Source organism: Zonotrichia leucophrys, chromosome 4, assembly GCF_028769735.1.
Source record: "Zonotrichia leucophrys gambelii isolate GWCS_2022_RI chromosome 4, RI_Zleu_2.0, whole genome shotgun sequence".
Classification (NCBI taxonomy): Eukaryota; Metazoa; Chordata; class Aves; order Passeriformes; family Passerellidae; genus Zonotrichia; species Zonotrichia leucophrys.
The window spans coordinates 45,751,438-45,766,786 of NC_088173.1; positions in this window are offsets into that span (position 1 = coordinate 45,751,438).

The following is a 15,349-nucleotide window of genomic DNA, read 5'->3' on the forward strand; positions in this document are numbered from 1 at the left end:
TAAAGAAATTATTAATTTAGCTTATTTGCTCAAGGGATGCATTTCTTTTTGAATAGGATAGAAGATATTAGCAAGTTAATATCTTCCCACTGTGGTAGAAAGTGAGTGAAAATTAATGAAGATAATAGGCTTTACTTAGATAATTTCATTATTGTCATAGCTTTACCTGCCCTGTTTTATGACTGCCTTTTTGTCTGTAGTGAAATTATTAACTTAGCTCTGCCAGAATTACTTTATAAAACAGCTAAAAGGGATCAAATTACATAAATTAAGTATTTTTGCACCTTGTTGCTTTCATTAATTGTTTATGCACGTTGAGGGTTTGTTGGGGTTTCTTTGTTTAATTGTTTGGAATTTTTTATGTGGCTCCCTGATGCTGGCAGAAGTAGGGGAGGGATATTTTTTATTTTTAAGTAATTTAAATTTAATTTTTATTTTTAAGTATGTAGCCTGGATGCCTACATTCCAATAGAAGTTTCTAGCTGTGGACTGCTAATTCCTCACTTTTCGATGAACCATGTGACTGTAGAGAAAACTGAAGATCCCAAAATAGCAATTTTGGGAAAAATACTCCTCAGGGATACCAAGACTGACACCTCTTAAGGATACCAAGTTTATCTTTATTCACTTGGACAGGGGAGTAAACATGGTGACATCTCCCTAAATATTTGTTCACAGAAATACTGAGGGACTCTACCAAAAATACTAGTAGGTGGTGACAGTTTCAAATGATGATCTCAAGAGAATTCATAGTTCATAGTGTTACTTTTAAATACCTCAAACAACACTGCTTTCATAAAATGTCATATTCAGATAAGATTAACCAAAAGGAGAAAAAACCCCTGAATTGGTCCACCCATAAAAGCCACTCACTCACCCTCACCTGCCCCAGCTGGGCAGAGGGAGAAAATAATATATTGAGGGGTTCATGAGTTTAGATAAGGACTGGGAGAAAACACTCCAAGGGCAAAACAGGCTCATCTTAGAGATACAAAGAGTTTATTACTAACAACATCAGAGGAGAGTAATAAAAAGTAAAATAAGCCCTTAAAAACACCTTTTCTTCCTCCAGCCCCTCCTTCCTTCCCACCAATACCACAGGGAGACATGGTGTGGGGGTTTTATCAGTTCATCACATGAAGTTTTCTTCTGCTGCTCCAGGATAGAAGTCCTTCCCCTGTCAGACTGTGGGGTCCCTCCCACAGGAGACAGTTCTCCGTGAACTTCTCAATCCCATGATCAGCAATATTCCCAAACATGAGTCCTTTTCCACAGGCAGCCAGAACTCCCAAACCTCTGTGCCATGGGTCTCTCTGCCCACAGGGAGCAGTGCTCCAAGGCCAGGGTGCTCCGGCCTGGAAGCTGGGCCCTCTCTCTCCACCAGGCCTCCCACTGGAGCAGAGCCTCCTCCAGGCTCTCCCACTCTGTGAGGGCACCTCCCCCAGGGGCTGCAGGTGGATCTCTGCATTCCCCGTGGATCCCCATTCCCTGAGGGTGGATCTCTGCATTCCCCATGGATCCCCATTCCCTGAGGGTGGATCTCTGCATTCCATGTGGATCCCCAGGGGCTGTTCATGGATCTCTGCATTCCCTGTGGATCCCCATTCCCTGCAGGTGGATCTCTGCATTCCCCGTGGATCCCCAGGGGCTGCAGGGCCACAGCTGCTCCACCACGGGCTCACCATGGCCTGCAGGGGAATCTCGGCTCTGGGGCCTGCAGCACCTCCTGCCCTTCCTTCTCCCCTGACCTTGGTGTCTCCATGTCGTTTCCCTCACATGTTCTCACCTCCTGCCCTTCCTTCTTCCCCCTGACTGTTACAGACATCTTTTATGAAAAATTCTTTCCTTAGGATTTTTCCTCCTGAGAAGCTGGGAGGCCTCAGGAACAAAAGGCAAACATTGATTATCTGCTGCTGTGGAATGCAACAGGTGCATCTGTGATTGGCCCATGTTGGTTGTTTGTAATTAATGGCCAATCACAGCCCAGCTGGCTCGGACAGAGAGCCGAGCCACAAACCTTTGTTATCATTCTTTGCTATTCTATTCTTAGCCAGCCTTCTGATGAAATCCTTTCTTCTATTCATTTAGTATTGTTTTAGTGTAATATATATCATAAAATAATAAATCAAGCCTTCTGAAGCATGGAGTCAAATCTTCATCTCTTCCCTCATCCAAGAACCCCTGTGAGCACTGTCACACCTGGCCTTGGTGTCTCCATGCTGTTTCCCTCAAGTGTTCTCACTTCTTCCTCTTCTCTGGCTGGAATTAAACCTGCTTACCCCACTTTGTTTTGATTTTCATCTTAAATATATTAACACAGATGCATTACCAATGTCTGTAATTGGCCCAGCCTTGGCCAGCAGCATGTCCATCTTCAGAGCTCTCACCTCTGAACCCCCCTCTTTCCTGGTAACAAAAACCAGACTGGGCAAAACCAACACAATTTTCCACCATTGAAAACATTTAGACGAAAAATATTAAAAATGCGTATGGAAAACATTTTTATGGAAGATTTATGGTGGAAATTGAAAAAGCTCTTTGAGCAGAAAATTCTCTGCTAGCTCTCTGGGGCAGGCTGTTAAACCTTTCTTGGTTTTGCTGTTGTATGAGTTCAATAAAAACCAGTAATATCAACACATCTACCACATTTTTCTGTGTGACATAAAATGGTCCCTTAACACTTGAATCAAGTAGCATCACTACTGCTCGTAGTAGCCAGGCCTGCCAGAGAGCCCATGTTTTTCTATTTAGCTTGCTAGGCATATTTGCTTTTCCTTCAGCTCTTCTTTTCTGGGTGACATGCCAGCATTTCTTCATTCCATAACATCCTTATGCTTGCTTTCAGTATTCATTTTTTTCCAGTGCCAAATTTTTTGCCAAATGTTCTGTTGCTTCTGTGGATGTGTTTGCAGCAGGCTCCCTCTGAGTGTCTGTGTTTCATATTTGAACAGCTCATCAGCAGGCATTTCAATTCTCTTGCTGGGAATTTGTTTTCTTCCTCAAAGAGATCTTTGCAGCTTGATGTTGACAGCTTTTGTCTTCCCCTGAGGCAATTTTATTTAGGGTCTCTGGGTAGTCTGTCATCTGCTTTTGTAGAAATAAAAAGGCAAACAACTATGCTAATTACTTCAAATATGGCTCACATGTATAAATTACTACTAGTGGCAAAAACCTTGATTTGACCCTTTTTATCTGGACACAGTCCTTCAGACTGTGTGCGCTTCTTTATACCTTGAAAGTATCTATGTTTCTTTCAAAAAAAAAAAAAATGGATAAAATTGTAATATGTACTACCTTTCGAACACTTTATAAACCTCGCAACATCTGTTGCCTTGAAATACTCCTTTAACCAGGCTGAAAATGGAAATATTTCCGCTTATACTCCCTTCTCCTCTTCTTCTTCTTCACCACCTACCAGAGAAGTGACAAGCACAGGCATGGGAGGGAGGGAGGATCCCGAGCACACGGAGCGCCCCGGCTCGCTCTCTGTTCACAGATCAGCGGAGAAGGCTCTGTGACAGAGCGCGGGTGGGACCGGGGGAAGCGCCAGCAGTTTGACTTCCTGGCGACATTGGAGGAGGTGTGATGTGGCAGGTGGCAATGTAGCAGTCTTGCAGAGACCAGTCAGGAGTAATGGGCTGGAAAATCCAAGGTCACCGGTGCAGTATCATCCCAGCGCTCACTATTGGTGCCGCATAAAGCACGGGCTCGGATTATTTAAAGCACAATTGGAGCAGGGGAAGAAAAAGGTGGAGGGGATGAGGTGATGCATCACGGTGTTCTTTTTTGCAGAGACACTGTGGGTTTTGGTGACATTTATTTTATTTTTATTTTAAAGGCAGATGCTCATTTGGTCTTTCATTTGGCAGCTGGGCACTGTTATGCACGGCAACTGTCACCTTTTCCTGAAGTCCTGCAGGCTTTGGTGCTGGGTAATGTGGAATCCAGCCCAGCTTCTGTTAAACTATTTAGAGCAGTTTTTAAATCTTTGTTTCCTCCCAACTTAAATTCAGAAGCAAATGCCCTTTTTTTTCAAGTGAAACTGAAAAGGATAACCAAGTATCAGGAGCAAGAAGTACCACCCAGTGAGTTTGTGGACAACCAGCACAAGGTGGCCCTTCTTGAGCACAGGATTTGGACCAGATGACATCCAGATGTCCCATTTAACCTCTGTCATTCTGTGAAGTTCAAAATCTCAAAGGATTGAAGGATTTTTTTTAGTGACTAAATCTTTTTCTTCCATTTGAGCACAGTGAACTACTTGCTCTTAACTTGCTCCCACACTCTTGTGTAGGCTCAAATGTCACTGCAGCATGATGTGTTAGTGTGTTTCTGGAGACTGATGTAGGATGTCAGACTAAAAAGAGGAAAGTGATCTTTGCTGAAAAGCAGTATTTTTTCTTTTTCAATTCAAGAGCTGATCATGCAACATTTTCCAAATTTTACCTAACTATAATGGGAGATATTTGCAAATTCTAGCAGTAGATTATATAAACCATCATCCTATCTCTTCAAGTAACTCAGAATGTGGTTTTGTTTGGGTGGGATTTTTTGGGCTTTCTTTTTTTTTCTTTTTTTTTACAGCCTGATCAGTTTTATCTTCTTATAGGAAGACTTAAAAAGGAAAACAAGGATCAATTTTGCAGTAGAGCTGTCAAAATAATTGTTTCTAGTTTGCACACATGTGGATTTTGGGGGCCAAAGAGTACTGGTTTCAGACTAAATCTGAGAAATCACACATCTGAATTCTCTGACAAGTAAGAACTTTCTTTTCCTTTATATTTTTAGTTGAAACTGATGTTCTTGTCAGCATCCCAGATGATACCAGTAATGAAACTGCCAACATTGTCAACTCCATTGGGCTAGCTGCCTGTTCCTCCCCAGGACTCAGGATGCAGGAAAGCCCTGCTAGCAGATTCCCTGGGGCTATTGCTCTGCAGCTTCAGGAGTCCCTGGCTCTGAGGGAGACTTAATTATGTCTGACTGAAAGCAAAAGGTGCAGTGGTGTCTGGCCCTTGGGGCTGGTACATCAGGGATTCAGGTAAAAGATTAAACAAAGCTGGTGATGCCCAGTATGCTTAAAGCATAATGTTTAGTGATCAGCTTTTCTTTGAGGAAACTTGCCTACATAAAAATGTCCCTGACTAGTTCCACCTTTCAAACCAGATCAGACATATCTGGTAGGGACTGTGCAGCACAGAATGTGTGATAGTTGTGTGTAGCAAAAGAGGAGATAAGATGCCCAAGCCTATCAAACAGGTGTATTTTTACCTTTCAAATCACATCAATTCAGCATGTCCAATTTGAAGGACAGAGACCCTGCCTACATTTTGAAGCTTATGCAATTGAAACATATTTTTCCTATATTTGAGAGATCTTTTGGTCTTGACTTTCATCATCTTCCACTATGACTCAGGGAGGGCACCATGAGCTCACTACATAATTCTGTCTTTTATGTTTGCCTCGGTGGTTTTCCTTATTCTTACCTGAATCTGTGCACTCAGAAGTTGGGACAAAGTTTTCCCACAAACCATCTCTTTGAATCAAAGGACACTTATTTTTTTTTAAACTTTATCCTCCCCCTTTATTATGCAGCCTACCAGCCTCACCACTTCCTCTTTTTGAGTGTAGTCCATTCACATCTTTCACCCCCACATTCATCCTGTAGCCTTCATCATTTCTCTTATCCCATCTTTTCAGAATTCTCTTTCTTATAACCTGTAAGTTTCCAGAAACAAATTCCTACCAGCTACATTTTTCTGTTCTCCCATCTCCAGTAACTGAAAACAGATTTTAAGAGACATTCTTTAAAGAAATTGAGAATAATAACTGTTCTGGAAGTTAGCACGGTTTTCTTGAGCAGATTCGATTGCTATTGAGTTCTGAGACACAGCATGAAGTTCACCTGTGCTATCTGTGAGTTGTCTTGGCTGAATGTGCCATTCAACATAATCATGTATATTTAAGATTAAAAAGTACAAATTTTATTTCTTTAGCAGAAAATTAGAGGAGCTGAGACATCTCATTTGGCATGACAGCACTCCATTGAGCCAAAAGGTAATTTTCAGAGACTGCATCTTTGGAAAGTATTCCTGCAGCAGTGGGGTAGTGATTTTAATGCACAGTGCTGCATTTTAATAGCCAATTGAGATGGCTATTAAGATATAGCATTGTACATTAACATCACCACTGCTCAGGCAGCGGCTGGTGGCCGCTTCTCAGCTGACAGCTCCCTGCATTCTGCTTCATAGCAGTGCTTTCTTTAGTAGCTCCTCTGATCTCCAGAAAGAGAAGTAAAAATCATTATCTAGTTAATATTTCACGCTGTGCTGGGCATCCGGATCCCAGGGGGAGAAGCGGGAGAGCAGCGATGCTGAGCGCGGGGACTGCGAGGAAGAGGAGGAGAGAGGGAGAGAGGAAATCCCTCTGTGCAAGGATCACTCCTGGCTTTTCATCTCATGGACTCACTTCAGCTCAGGGAAAATGTGGTTCATGAACCCTGAGGCTTGGGATGCAGTGCTCAGGGGAGGACTGTGTAGCAGAAGTGGCTTGTGTAGCTAAGAGGTAGTAAGGCACTGAAATTCATGAGACCCTGAGAAATCTGAGAAACTGCCAGGAAAAAAGGTGTAGCTGGAAAACCACATACACTTAAAAACTTTTCAGAATCTTTTAAGATAACCATTCAACTTTTACTCTTTGCACTTAGAAGAAACTAAAGGACAGCAATCAATGACTACTATTTGTTTAGGTATTTCCTTGGCTATAGTTTGCTGCTCTGATATGAAAAAAGTTTCGCTTGCTGTCATATTGCACCTAAACCACCTCCCTTGCAAAAATGCAGAAATAAGGAAAGGTGTCTGTGACATTGCAGGCTTCCATCTTTCTGACAGTAGATGTGAGCTGGCTTTGAGAATTAGGGGGAAAAAAGAATCACTGCAATATCCTTCTCTGCCCTAACTTTCTGTTCACAGTATGTGTGGATTAAGTCTGCAGATAGCCCAGGATAAAGAAGGATGCTGTTTCAAAATGTTGTATAACAGAGGGAAAGACGTATTCAGAAGCTCGCTTGAATGGCCTTACTGTATCCTTTGATCTCTGCATTTTCCTTGGGAATAAGCTACAGCAATTATCTGTCTTAGGACTTAGTTTCTGAAAATTTGCTTGAAGCAGAGCTGTGGAGGCCACTGACTGAGATCAGTAGCTTTTCCTTTCAAATTCTGTTAAATAGAAATGTTTATGAGTGTATTTCCAGTTAGAAAACTTTTAAGAACATGACATGAAAACTTTCCAGGAAATTGTGAGTTACTCCTTAAAAAGAAATTAGTATCTATGAATACTCATTACATTCTTTCCAAAGATACATGGAACTGCAGGGTGGAGTTACAGCCTAAAACTTCAACCTATAAGTGTTGATAGTTTTGCCAAAGATTTGTGAAGACAAAATGTAGAAATAAAAATATCAAGTTGATTTACACAAAAATATGAAATAGATTTAAGAGAAGATGCATAGAAAGGCACTTGTTTAATATTTAACCTGCTAAGGAATGTATTAGTCTTTAATTTTCTGCATGTCTGTTCTTCGTATTATAGTTGTAAATCCCATCACCTGTGTTTGAACCTTCTTACAATTCTCTAGGTTATGAGAAGACAAGTGTAAGAGTAAAGTCAAATTAGTTTGATAAAATTTTATTTTGGTGTTTTTCTTGTTAGGAATTGATTATCAAGTGCTGTCTTTTAAGATAACGTTTCACAAATACAATGATTAAAGTATTTTTTAACATGAAGGAATAATTCAGGCTGAAAAAACATCTACTGTGTGAGCATCTTCTCTATGGAAAATTAGATGTATTTTCTTATTCAGTATCCACAGTATTCCCAAAGAATTAGAGACTTGCAGTACCTGCAAGCCAAAGCCTAGCAGTGTACAGTGATCAAAAGACTGGGGGAGAGAAAAAAGTGTTAAATAGTAAAAATTTTGAATATTTTTAAAAAATATCATCAGGTTGGCCCCAGGATTTTTTGTCTTTCTTACCAAGCAAAATATGATGAACATTTACATTTGCTGTGTACTGTATTCTGTTGTTGTTAACTTGGAATATCCAGTTTGAATGTGTGTTTATTTTTCTATCACACTGAGGAAACAGAGCAGCAGTTCATCACTTTCATGCTGTTATGCACCACTAGAGGCCATCATATACCTCCTTAAATATTAGATAGTTATGCAAATTATTCTGGAGAGGATGTGAATAGCTGATGAATGTAAGAGTCTATATAAAAGGGCATGGGGAAGCTTACTTGAGGGAAGGCTTTAACAGAACTGATTATTGTGAACATCATGTGTTTTAAGGCTAATTCTAATTGATTCAGAGCACCTCTATTCTCTTGTATATTCCCAGGTAACCTTTGAATAGGTCATGGAGTGTATGTGGCAGGTGAGCTCTGGGGATGGCAGCTAAATACAGTAAATACAGTCAAGCTTAGAACATAAAACAGTAATCTTTTAGATTGATTTTTGTATGCTTAGATTAGGAATTAAATTATTTTTTCCCCCTTTATCTTCCCATCTAGACAATGAGATATCATTCTTGATCCCCTACAGACTGTGTATTGTGTCATTAAGGAGATAACATACAGTTACTTCTTTAAGGAGCTGCCTGATACATAAAATAGACTTTGTGTTACACACTGGTACTCTTTTGAATTGTGGAAAAAAATGACTGAAATTATAGGGGAATTACAGGTAGCATGACTTTAACTGTGAAAAAATCAAATTAACATTAATCTTATACAATCAGGAGGTGCTACCAAGAGTAGTAACACAAGAGGGTGGTAAAAAGATGAATTAGTTTTACATTGGGTTTGGCTGACTTTCTGAAAGGGCTATGGTGTGACATGGACCCTATCCAGGAGATCTTTTCTACTGCCTTGATTTTCAGTTTCACACCTTCTAGTAAACTAACCATTCAAAGAAATACATCTTATTTTACTTTCTATTTGAAGACTAGATGATTTTTTTTTTCAATGTAACAGCTTATTAATATGTGAAAACCTTGCATGTGTTTTTGAGAAGTAAATAATTAGAGGAGAAGTATTGATTTATCTGAATCAGGTTGGTATGCAGCATTCTCTCATCTAAACATTGAAAGATATCAAGATAGATATCAAATGTGAAGTACTATGGTAGCACATCCAAACTACTTTTCTAATAATACAAGCAAGCAATCTGCATGTTCTACACTATATTCAAGTATTTTTTTTAAATAAAAAAAGATATTTTGTCATATGTAGCAAAAAAAACCCCAAAAAGAATATAGCAAAAGTGATGCTACATAACTGCATTTAAAACAATCAGTCCATGCTGATTTCTGGAATTTTTTTGTTTGTTTGTTTTATTTTGGGGTTTTTTGGGGTTTTTTGGAGGGAGGGAAGGAGGAGAATTTATTTCATAGCTGTTAGTCATTTTATGAAAATGACCTTGCACTTTAAAATGATAATGTAGGACTTCTGTAAATTATTGCAAAAATCTCAAGAAATCCTGAGGTTATCAGCAGAAGAAATCATGCCCAAGAAAGCATTGTGGAATTTTACTTTCCCCCACCAGATTTTGGAAAAACATATGCAAATTTCACAAAGCTTAAGAGCATTAATTTCCCAATAAATTTTATAAAATTTAATATGTTGTTAATCAGATGAAAGAAGAAAGGATAAGAGACCAACATAGCATCATAATAGCTCAGTATGCAGTAGCCCCTCAACAGATGAATAACACTGAATGTTATTAATTCAATAAATAAGTGCAAGTTTAAGTCAGAAGGCTGATGCTTATAAATAAAGTATAATGTCACTTCAAAAAGACAAGAGAAATCTCTCATTTTTTTGGTAAAATAAATAAGGTCATTTCAGAAACACATTTTTTTTCAGAAGAAATAAAATTACATGCAATTGTCTTACTCTTTAGCATATAATTTCATATAATGTAAGATTTTCTTGGTTTCAAGTAGGTTATGGATATTGGCAAGCTGAGGCACAATATATAATTTGGCTTCACTTTCAGATCTTTACTGTTATGAAAATAAGGATTTTCTGCCCATGCTTTGGAGCCCAGATCAAGAGGATTGCTGAGAAGGCGAGTCTGTAAACGAGGTCTGCTTTTCTCCTTGTGGACAGGCAACACCATAAGGAGCACTAAGTGGCTTTTAAAGAGATCTATTTGATTGAGCCTTGAAAAATTTACATTTCTGCATTGCCTGCTCTTCATGGGCACCTGTTCCCAGGGCATTCAGGCCACCCAGACCAAATGGAAAGGAGAGTGTGGTGTGGACGACTGCCTTGGTCACACTGCAAGGGCTGTTCTCAGGGCTTGTTTGGGCCAAAATGGTGAATATTTGTCTGTAGGGCTTGTGCAAACAGACTGGCACATCACTGTGTCTTTCTACCATGTCAATTTGTCAGTTTAATGTTTGCTAACTCCAAAAGGACTGAAACACGCTTCGCTGTATGGTGTAGACATGTGATTTTGAGCGTGTTGCTTTCCATCTTTGTGACTCAATTTCCCACCTGGGAGATGGTGATAACAATGCTAATGTGTCTCATTATTGTCTTGCCTATTTAAACTGTAAGCTCTTCAGGGCAAGGGCTGTCTCATACCATATGTCTTCACAGAGACAGGCAGAATGAGGCACTGATTGCATTTGGGGTCTCCTGGTGCCACAATAATTAAAAGAGAGACAATAATATTAAAAAGGAAGAAAAGGGAGAAGGTAGGTCTGGTATCAAGAGGCTTTCAGATTTCCTGGTAGCAACCCAAGAGCAAGAGAAAAGTTTATCTCTGAGGAGAACCCTTGCTTTTTCAACTTTCTCAGCTCTAAATGTCATATTGGTTTTCAGAGAAGTACAGTAGGAAAGCTTTGCAAACAGAGTAATCCAGAAGCTAATGGAGATCCAAACTGGAAGAGAAGGGTTGGTAGTTTGGGTTACTGCAAGTAGATGGGTTGGAGAACAGATCAGCTTTTTGACATGAAAGTACCTAGAAAATTAGTGTTTCCTCCTTCCTCATTAGATAATGAGCAGATGTTTCTGAGCATGGACGAGATGTTTCTGAGTCATGAGAGGAGAAAGGCAGAGTGAAGTGGTGGATACTCATCCACATTCTGCTGGAGTACATCAGTCGCTGACGGAGTTATATTCTGTCCCAGGTAATGGGAAGAATCTTTCACCATCCATTTTTTCAGTAGATAGAAGACTAACGAAAGTGGTTCACAGAGATGGCTGCTGAGACATAGCCATGTATGCTGAACTTGAACTTCTGCTTTGAAATTGCTAAATCTGGGCTTTATTTGGAAATGTTTGTAAGATTTGCACCGAGTACCCTTTTTGCATGCCAGCTGAGGACTGCTCTGCAGAACTAAATGTCCCTTCATTCAGGTCTCAATGAAATGCCCCCACACAGCAAATTCCTATTTACTCTTTGTCCTTCTGGTGTAAGTGTTCAGACTGCTTCATCATAGTCTGTTTTATCGTTAGTAGATGTTTCTGTAGCTGATTGGATTGATTCTGCGGGCCACAAACTGATATTTGCTCTAAAGGCTTCTATGAATTTCTGTCTACATCCTAGGTTTGAATTCTGGCGCAGAAACAGATCAAAAATATATCATTAATACTTAACTAGTCCATGAAGTTCATATTTTAGGCTCTTATTTAATACTCAGATATTCCGATGATACTCCCACAATTTTTGCAGGAAGTATTAGAACAGTAGTTATAAATATATCCTGTGCTGAAATGACACAGATTACAAAAGTCAAAGTTTCTCATCATTATGTCCCTTTTACAACTCATAAAAATCCATATGCTTAGATCAGAGTTTTCAGAAGCTTCCAGTTTGAAATGTAAAACAGACTGCTGTCTTTGAATTTAGTTTTTTCAACATAGGGTTACGGGGTTAGTAGAGTAATGAGTAAATTCTTATTTGTTCCCCTGCACCATATCTACACAGAACTGAGGAATTTTAATACAATGCAGATCTCAAGATATGGACAAGAAGACCCCTTAGCAAAGTGAGATATGAGTCTGAGATGCAAACTGAAGCAGCCTGTGATGGAATAAGCTTCCCTGAAGGAAAATTTATTTAAATATATTTAGTGTTATGTCTCTTCTTTTTCTTTGTGTATTGAGCCTTATAGGTGGGAGGAAATATTTGTTCTCTCTCAGTAACTTTATATGGTATTGATATTCACTTTATCTTAACATCTTCATCTGAGTTTGTGTCCTTATCTTTTCACTGAAGTGAGAATTTTGATTACAGGCCATTAGAAATATCCAGAGCAAGGTTAGACTACGGAATGTGACTGTTTTCCCCCTGATTTAGACAGAAAAATATTGCTTGTAGAGAAAATCATTAAAGAAATTATGCTTAACAGAGAGAGCTGTAGAAGTGACTGTGTTCCCTGCTAGGGGTGTGATTTCTTGAAGCAGTGAGGTTTGGTAATGGCTCTGGTCTTTCCTTCCCACTGCCAGTGGTGCCTGGGTGGGCAGCATCTACTTCTGCATCCTGCAATACTTTGCAGCATAGCTTTTAGCTTTAAGGGTGCTGGTATGTAGCTGCTTTCACACCCCTCTCTGCCCACAGTTTGTCTTTTTTCTGGAAACTCTGCTCATAGCTGGCTGCAACAATGACTCCATGATTTCTGTTAACTTATTTAACAAATACCTCCATGCGTCTGGGAATTTAGAAGCATTTTATCTGTCTCGATCACATTTTTTTTCCTTTTTATTCTTTTTTTGTAAGACTCAAATGCTAGAGTTGCAATTTATAACCAAATTTGGTTTCTCTATAAAAAGTGAAGCAAAATATTTATTTCCCTATTATTTATAAATAGAGCAACTTCTATTCATTAACCATTTTGCTCCAAACTGTGACCGTGTTCACAGGGATCTCAGGTCAAGGGAAGAGACGAGGATCTGACTCCATGTTTCACAAGGCTTAATTTATTATTTTATGATATATATTGCATTAAAACTATATTAAAAGAATAGAAGAAAAGATTTCCTCAGAAGGCTGGCTAAGAATAGAATAGCAAAGAATGATGATAACAAAAGTTTGTGGCTCGGCTCTCTGTCCGAGCCAGCTGGGCTGTGATTAGTCATTAATTAGAAACAACTAACATAAGCTAATCAAAGATCTACCTCATGCATTCCACAACAGCAGATAATCAATGTTTACATTTTGTTCCTGGGGCCTCTCAGCTTCTCAGGAGGAAAAATCCTAAAGAAATGATTTTTCATAAAAGATGTCTGCCACACCAAACAAAACATTTACTGATTAGCAGTAGAAGCTGTCCTCAAGTCTTCCATGTTGTACCATTTCCTCCTTATTTTAAAGAAATTTTCTTCTTAGGAAAAATACTTATTTTAGTAGAAAGCTATAACTGAAAACTAAAAGCAAAACATATGTTGAGTGGGAAGGGGAGAGATACAGTATAGATGAGTTTTGCCTTTTTTTGTCCCCACATTTACAAAAAGAATGACAAGTCTTAGCAAGTGGAGTGGATGTAGGCTGGGGAGCAAATCTTTAGTCATATGCATGTTCTGTTTGTTTATCTCTATGCTTTGCTTTGGGTATCTCATCACTATTATTTGGGGATCTTATTGATAGTTCTTTAATCAGTAATAATATTTAACTTTTTATTCATGACTGTAAAAAGAGAATATTTTGTGTCACGTTACATGGGACTGTAAGTGAAAGGTACATAGATTTAGCAGAGAACAGGAAGAGCATCCCTGGCTCCACTAACCATGACTAAGATATAATTCTGGATTTCACTATTCATGAAGGGCACTAACTGGTTTAGAGCTGATTGGTTAACCTGCAGCTGCAACATAAAATACCAGTTATTTGCTGACTCCTTTCTTTTCTAATTTATCTCTTTCTCCAGATCATTATGGCTTGTTAATTTTCAAAATAGGTTTGAAGTAAAAAATATCACCCAACATGTTCACAGATTCCAAACCCATTAAGTTAATACTTTACTTTTATGGGAATTTCTATTGATTTTAATAGAACTACTTATTATGCCTAAAGGTGAGCATTTTCTGGGTCAGGGGCTGGCTAGTATCACGTAATTCTTAGGGAAAGGACCACACTTATTATGTTCTCTCTATTTAATAAGGCTTAGTTTAAAATTGTCTGTGAAGTTTAGATTAGCAGGCAGATTCAAATTTCCCCAGCAACTAAGATTCAAAAGTTTTGTTGGTGATCATCTGTGAAATAAATCTCAATTTTTAAAAAGCATCTATTATCATGCACATATATTTATCAAAAAAGATCCTCTTTAAACCTGTAAGAGCTTAATGTCATAATTGCTTTTAATGTCCTGGCCAAAAGTGAATTAACAAAACCCATTGGAAAATGTGATTATCTGCATTCTGAATTGCAGGGTGACCCCTCTTTGTGAATTCCAAATCATCTCATTATATTCAAGTCCTACACAGATATTACCACTGGGTAGAGTATTATGGATCTCCTATAATAAAAATAATAATTAATAGTAATTAATAAAGAAGATGGACTGGGTAACTTGGGATGTAGCCAAGGCACTTTTGTTGGATTAACAGTTGGGTTTTTTCATTTTTATCATAATGTATCTTCTTTGCTTAATTGATGTATTTTATTTTACCACATGATAATAGGCAGATAGACTTTGACAGCATGTCCATCTTGTGCGAGAAAAGTTCCAGCTAAATCCACAGAATGAAAAAGTAGGGCATGAAGGACATAGGAAGGCATCGGCATCTGGCTTTCTTTACTCCATTTGATCAAATTTCTTTCCCTAATGAATCCTTGATTATCCTAATAGGCTTTCACTGAGTGACTGGGAAGCCAGGATATGAACCTGCATGGGTCAAGACCAAGAATTTATGAAACTCCATTTTTTGAAACACAGTCCTAGGTTTTGTTCTGCTCCTATCCAAACATTTATTCCAAAGCAGTGCTAGATTTTTACCAAAAAGCACTATTTATTATCCAATTTTATTGGTTTTTATCCAGCATACCATAAGAATTTTAAACCCATTTTTAGGGACCAATATGCTAAGAGTGTTGTTAAATACTTGGCAACCTTATAATTTGTTCAGACCTGGAGCACATCATAGTTGTCCCTCATCCTCCTAGTCTGTATGAGCTTTCTGCTCCTGAAAACTCAGGTTTAGCAGAGATCCAGAGGGAGATTTGGTAGTGCTGGTTATCCTCCTTGCTCTAAACCAGAAATTCATTCATGATATAGGAAGGAGAAGTGCCTGCGACTGGGTGCTCACGTTCTTTCAGTTGTATACAGGCAGCAGTGACCTTCAG